Genomic DNA, 7291 nt, shown 5'->3' on the forward strand with positions numbered 1-7291 from the left:
CCTGAGGCTCACCGTTAATCCCCATTTGACAGATGAGGGAACTGAGGCCCAGAGAAGCGATGCGACTCGCCCACAGTCACACAGCTGACAAGGGGCAGCATAATAATGATTATGGCATAATAATAATCATCATCGATATTATTATTTGGTATTTGTTAAGCGCTCACTGGGTGCCGAGCACCGTTCTAAGCGCTGGGGGAGAAACGGGGGTCATCGGGTTGTCCCACGTGGGGCTCACACACTTTTAATCCCCATTTTCCAGATGAGGGAACTGAGGCCCAGAGAGTCGGTCACCCGGCTGACAGGCGGCAGAGCCGGGAGTCGAACTCATGACCTCTGACTCCCGAGCCCAGGCTCTTTCCGCTGAGCCACGCTGCCATGATAATAACGGCAGCGTAATAATGATTAGGGCATTTCTTAAGCGCTTAGTATGTGCCAGACACTGGACTGAGCACCGGGGTGGACACGAGCAAACTGGGTTAGAAAGAGTCCCCGTCTCACGTGGGGCTCACGGTCTTTCTACCCGTTTTCCGGATGAGGTAACGGAGGCCCAGGGAAGGGAAGTGACCCGCCCAAGTTCACACAGCAGATGGCAGAGCCACCGACGGCAGAGCGGGGATTAGAACCCGTGACCCTCTGACTCCCAGGCCCCGGCTCTGTCCACTACGCCACGCGGCTTCCGAGCGGAGCGTGACTGCGGCGACCCGAGGCCGGACCCGGGAGTCAGAATAATAATGTTGGGATCGGTGAAGCGCTTACTATGCGCCGAGCACTGTCCTAAGCGCTGGGGTAGATACGGGGGAATCAGGTCGTCCCACGTGAGGCTCACCGTTAATCCCCATTTTCCAGATGAGGGAACTGAGGCCCGGAGAAGCGAAGCGACTCGCCCACGGTCACCCGGCTGACAAGCGGCGGAGCGGGGATTCGAACCCGTGACCTCTGACTCCCGAGCCCGGGCTCCTTCCGCTGAGCCACGCTGCTTCTCTGTGTCAGAAGCAGTCAGAAGGTCGTTCATCCACCCCTTCGATCGTATTTCTTGAGCGTTTACTATGTGCAGAGCACTGCACTAAGCGCTTAGAACGGACAGGTCGGCGACGGGTAGAGACCGTCCCTGCCCAGCGCCGGGGCCGCGGTCTGAACGGGGCAGACAGCAGAGCCAAACGGGACAAAACGAGGCCGAGGGTTCTAATCCCGGCTCTGCCGTTCGTCTGCCGCGTGACCTTGGGCACGTCTCTGCGCTTGAAGCAGCGTGGCTCAGTGGAAAGAGCACGGGCTTTGGAGTCAGGGGTCGTGCGTTCGAATCCCAGCTCTGCCGCTTGTCGGCTGTGTGACGGGGGGCGAGTCGCTAGACCTCTCTGTGCCTCAGTGTGACCTCATCTGTAAAATGGGGATGGAGACGGTGAGCCCCACGTGGGACCACGTGATTCCCCTGTGTCTACCCCAGCGCTTAGAACGGTGCTCGGCACATAGCGAGCGCTTAACAGATACCGGCATCATCGTTCTTCTTCTTCTTCTCTCTGCCTCAGTTTCCTCAACTGTAAAATGGCGATTCCATGCCCGTCCTCCCTCCGCCTGGATTTTGAGGCCGAGGACCCAGGCCCGGGCTCGATCCATCAGGCCACGCTGCTTCCCTGCATCAGCCTCTTGAAGGCCTCGGCCCTCCCGGCCGTTCTGAGGCCCGGTTTCCTCTCCTTCCTCCTCCTCCTCCTCCCCTTTCTCCTCCCTAATCCTCATGGTCCTCCTCTTCCTCCCCCTCCTCGTCCTCCTCCTCGATCCTAGAGAAGCAGCGTGGCTCGGCGGAAAGAGCCCGGGCTTGGGAGTCGGAGGTCATGGGTTCGAATCCCCTCTCGGCCCCTTGGCAGCTGTGTTTCTGTGGGCGAGTCGCTTCGCTTCTCTGTGCCTCAGTTCCCTCATCTGTAAAACGGGGATTAACGGTGAGCCTCACGTGGGACCACCCGATGACCCCGTATCTCCCCCAGCGCTTAGAACGGTGCTCTGCACATAGTAAGCGCTTAACAAATACCAACATTATTAACATTATTAGAGTAAGCGCTTAACGAATACCAACATTATTATTATTATTTTTCCTCCCCTTTCTCCTCATCTTCCTTCTCTTCCTCCTCCTCCTCCTCCTCCTCCCTAATCCTCATCTTCCTTCTCTCCCTCCTCCTCCTCGTCCTCCTCCTGGGCTCGTCTTCCCCGGGGGAATCCGGTACCTTCTCCGAAGGCGAAGGTTGCGCCGCCCTCTGCCCTCCCGCTCCCCTCCCTCGAAGCGTCTCCCCGGCGAGAGGGAGTGAAAGGGGCCAGAAAAGGAATCGAAAACAAAGCCGGAGGAGCCAAATATCTCGCCGGACCAACCCCTCCGTCCCGAAACACCACGTCCCGGGCGGTGTTTGTCTTCTGGGGCGAAACACGGAGGGGAAATCTGAGGCCGCGGTGGATTTCCCACCGACGAACGCGGGCGTTTGTGATCGCCAACTCTCCGGCTACGCGCCGGGGCATCTGCCCCGCACGGGTCGGCCGGCTGGGGCAGGTCCTCGCTCGTGGCCCCAAGCGGAGGGTCTCTGGGGCCTGGGGTCTCTGCAGAGACCGGGGGGGGGGGGGGGGTCATCTCGTCCACCCCCGGCCCCGGGGCCTGAGTTCTAGGCAGGATCCCCCCCCCTCTCTCCACCCCGGGCCTAGCCGCGGGGCTGCCCAGAAGCAGCGGGGCCGAGCGGACGGAGCCTGGGCCTTCCGAGCGCTTAGGACGGGGCTCCGCACATAGCAAGCGCTCGATAAATACGATCGAATGAATGAATGGGCCCGGGTCTCAGAAGGTCATGGGTTCTAATCCCGGCTGGGCCACTTGTCTGCTGTGTGGTCTGGGGCAAGTCCCTCCTCTGGGCCTCCGTTCCCTCATCTGGAAAATGGGGATGAAGACCGGGAGCCCCATGGGGGAGTGGGACTGGGTCCAACCCGATTACCTCGAATAACCCCCAGCGCTTAGAACGGTGCCTGGCACTTAACAAATGTGATCATCGTTATTATTTTTATTATTAGTGGGTAGAGCCCGGGCCCGGGAGGCAGGAGGACCTTGTTTCTAATCCCGGCTCTGCCACTTGTGTGCTGTGTGACCTTGGACAAGTCACTTCACTTCTCTGTGCCTCTGTTCCCTCATCTGGAAAATGGGGATGAAGACTGTGAGCCCCATGGGGGACAGGGACCGTGTCCAACCCCATTACCTTGAATAACCCCCAAGCGCTTAGAACAGTGCCTGGCACCTAGTAAGCGCTTCTCAAATACCACGATTATCATTGCTCATTCATTCGATCGTACTGAGCGCTTGATGTGCGCAGAGCACCGTTCAAGCCCTTGGGAGAGTCCGATAGAACAGGCACCCATTCCGTGCCCTCGATGAGCTTAATTATTATTATCATTATTACAATGAATCTGGGCTCAGACCCAGGGGTCCCCGGGGGTCCTCGGGGCGAGTCGGTCGAGGACAGGGGTGACGAAGGTGAGCCGACGGTCAAGCCATCTCAGTAGGTGTCCAGTACACAGCTTCGCCTGTGGTGGTCACCCAGTACAGACCTCGGTCGACAGCAGGCTCCCGGGACCGAACTCTGCACCCAGGAGGTGCCCAGCGGAATGCTCTGCCCACAATAGGCGCCCAGTACAGTGCTCCGCACCCGGTAGGCCCCCAATTTAGTCCTCTGTCTACGGTGGTCAACCAGGATAGCGCTCTGCCAATCTCTCTGTTACCGATTTGTATATTCCAAGCGCTTAGTGCAGTGCTCGGCACATAGTAAGCGCTCAGTAAATACTATTGAATGAAATACCATCGAATGAATGCCAACAGTAGGCGTCCAATAGAGCACTCAGCACGTAGTAGGTGCCCGGAACAGCGCTCTGCCTACAGTAGGCACCCAGTACAGCACTCTGCACACAGCAAGCACCCAATGCAGTCCTCTGCTTAGAGTTGTCATCGACCCCAGCGCTTAGTACGGTGCCTGGCACATAGTAAGTGCTTAAAAAAAATCCATTAAAAAAAAAAAAATAGGACACAAACCCACCTCCAAGGAGGGAGGAAAGGAGGGGTGCCCCGTGGGCCCCGATGTCGAGGGCTGGCAGTCCCCAAGTCCACCAGAGACCCCGACGGAAACTGCCCCCCAAAAAGTCCGGGTGGCGTGTGTCGTTTTAAAGGACTAAACCCTTTAGCGTTTCCCTGCGCGCTCGACGCCCTGCGACGTTTCCCGGCGTCCCTCCCAGAAAAATCGCCCCCTCCTCACGCCGCCGACGCGACCGGGCTTAGGGAAGCCGACGACAATCCCGCACCCTCCGGGATATGCAGCGGGAGGATTTTCAGGCGGAGTCACCGGGCCTTCACCTGCACACGGGAGTCCATAAATATTTCCGGGCTCAAAAAGAGAAATTCAGCGGAGAGCGCTTCGGCTCGGTTGACTCCGATTCCGGCGGATCCATTTACACCGGTCAAGGAAACGGAGGCCTGCAGGCCCTCGGCCCGCTCGGGGCCTCGGACACCCCCGGGCGGCTTCTAAATCCATTAGCCGCACCTCGGGGATCTGGAGGAATTCAGGCCAATTAAGGACCATCATTTTTCATACTTTAGATGGATTTTTCACTCGGGGGCAGGGGCTGGAGGGGAGGCGACGGGAACGGCCGTCGGCTCTCCGAGCTGCGGAAAAAGAACATTCCCCTTTTCATCCGTCCGTTCGTATCTCCTGAGCGCTTACCGTGCGCAGGGCGCTGGACTGAGCGCTTTTCGGGTTGGAACGGCAGTCGCCCCGGGCCCGTCGCCCGTTTCGAGTCATTTCTTTTATGGGGATTTTTTTTTTTTAAGGGTAGTTGTTAAGCACTTACTCTGTGCCGGGCACCGCGCTGAGCACCGGGGTGGAGAGAAGCCGATCAGAGTGGTCAGAGTCCGTGTCCCGCGTGGGGCTCTCGGCCTTAATCCTTGTTTTACAGATGAAGTAACTGAAGGACAGAGCGGTTAGGTGTCGGTCAGCCCTCTGCCGAGCCCCGGGAATGATACCCGATCGTCGGATAATAACTGTGGTATCTGTTCGGTGCCTACTAGGTGCCGGCCGCTGACCTAGGCGCTAGATACAAGATAATTGAGGTGGTGGACACAGTCCCTGCCCCACAGAGGACTCACCGCCTGAATCCCCCTTTCACAGGCGAGGGAACTGAGGCAGAGAGAAGTGACCTGCCCGAGGTCCCAGGCGGGCAAGTGGGAGAGCCGGGATTAGAACCCGGCTCCTTCTGACTCCCAGGTCCGTGCTCTACCCGCTAGGTCACACCGCTCCTCAGCTAAGGCCCCTGCCCCGTACGGGGCTCGCAGTCTGAGGGGGGAGGGAGAAGAGATTATTTAACCCCCATTTGCCAGATGAGGAAACTGAGGTCCAGGGTGACTTGCCCGGGGTCCCTCGGTAGGACGGTGGCAGAGGTGGGACTAGAACCCGGCTCTCCCGTGGTCTTCCCAGGGTGGGACTTTGGGTGTCTCTAGAGCGATAATTCTAATTTTCTTTAGTGGCTTGGAGCTTCTCGTCCGTCGGGATCTCAAAGCGTCTCTCGGCCCTCGGGACGGGAGGACTCGACCTCTTCCCTCTCTCCTTAAGGATTCCCCAGGGGATTGGGCGGGAAAGGTAAAAGCTAGCTGGGAGAAGGGGAGGAGGAGGAGGAGAGGAGGAGGAAGAGGAAGAGGAGGGAGAAGAGGAAGAACGAGAGGAGGAGGAAGAAGAGAAGGAGGACGATGAAGATGAGGGAGGAGGAAGGGAAGGAGGAGGGAGGAGGAGAGGAAGAACGAGAGGAGGAGGAAGAAGAGAAGGAGGACGATGAAGATGAGGGAGGAGGAAGGGAAGGAGGAGGGAGGAGAAGAGGAGGAGGAAGAAGAGGAGGAGGAAGAAGAGAAGGAGGACGATGAAGATGAGGGAGGAGGAAGGGAAGGAGGAGGGAGGAGAAGAGGAGGAGGAAGAAGAGGAGGAGGAAGAAGAGAAGGAGGTCGATGAAGAGGAGGGAGGAGGAGGAAGGGAAGGAGGAGGAGGAAGAGAAGGAATACGAGGGAGGAGGAGAAGAAGAAGAGGAGGAGGAGGAAGAAGAGAAGGAGGACAATGAAGAGGAGGGAGGAGGAGGAAGGGAAGGAGGAGGGAGGCTAGGAGGAGGAAGGAGAGAAGGAGGATGAGGAGGATGAGGGAGGAGGAAGGGAAGGAGGAGGAAGAGGAGGAGGAAGAGGGAGGAAAAGAGGAGGAGGAGGAGGAAGAAAAGGAGGAGGAGGAAGGGAAGGAGGAGGAGGGAGGAGAGAAGGAGGACGACGAGGATGAGGAAAGAGGAGGGACGGAGGAGGAGGACGAGAAGGAGGAAGAGGGAGAAGAGGAGGATGACGAAGGTGAGGGAGGAGGAGGAGGAGGAAGAGGGAGGATGGGGGAGAGGAGGAGGAGGAAGAAGAGGAGGACGACGAAGGCGAGGGAGGAGGAGGAGGAAGAGAAGGAGGATGGGGGAGGTGAGGAGGAGGAGGAGGAAGGAGAAAAGGAGGACGACGAGGCCTAAGGGAGGAGAGGAGGAAGAACAGGAGAAAGAATAGCACTGGAAGGCTAAGGGGGGCGGGGGAGAAAGGCGCCCAACACACACACACGCCAAGTTGTGCCCGCATGCAGAGAGTCCTGTACACTGTGGGAGTCAGGACTGAGGGAGGAGGAGACACAGCCTCTCCCCTCCAAGCACCGGCAGGGTAAGGACGGACATACACGCACATGCACGGGGGCAAACACAGACACACACACACACACACACACACAAAGAGTCCCGGGGGCTGCAGGAAGGAGGACTGAGGGAGGAGGAGGAGGACGAGGAGGAGGAGGAGGAGGAGGAGGAGGAGGAAGAGGGGACACCCGACGGGTCCGATACACAAAGGACACGGGGACCCAGGCGCGTCACAGACCCTGCAGAGCTCTGACGGAGACGCCGCTCCTCCCCGGAGGTCACCCGCCACTCCCGGCCCGACCGAGAGAGACCGTGCGGGTGCCGGGGCGTCGTGGGCGGCCCTCCCGGAGGCGGCGTCCCGATACCACACGCTGCCAAGTGGCCGCAGACCTTCGGACGCTACGGACCGACAGGTCGGGTGTCCCAGAGACGGACTTTCGATGGATCGATCCGTCGACCTGAGCTTTCACGGGGTGCGGAGCACTGCGCCGAGCGCTTGGAAGAGGACGGAGCGGCAGACGCGACCCCCGCTTCCAGATGAGGGGCACCGGGGCCCGGTGGACCAGGGCGCAGCCCCGGGAGTCCGCCGTTC

The sequence above is a fragment of the Ornithorhynchus anatinus genome, chromosome 17 (assembly GCF_004115215.2).
Source record: "Ornithorhynchus anatinus isolate Pmale09 chromosome 17, mOrnAna1.pri.v4, whole genome shotgun sequence".
Classification (NCBI taxonomy): domain Eukaryota; kingdom Metazoa; phylum Chordata; class Mammalia; order Monotremata; family Ornithorhynchidae; genus Ornithorhynchus; species Ornithorhynchus anatinus.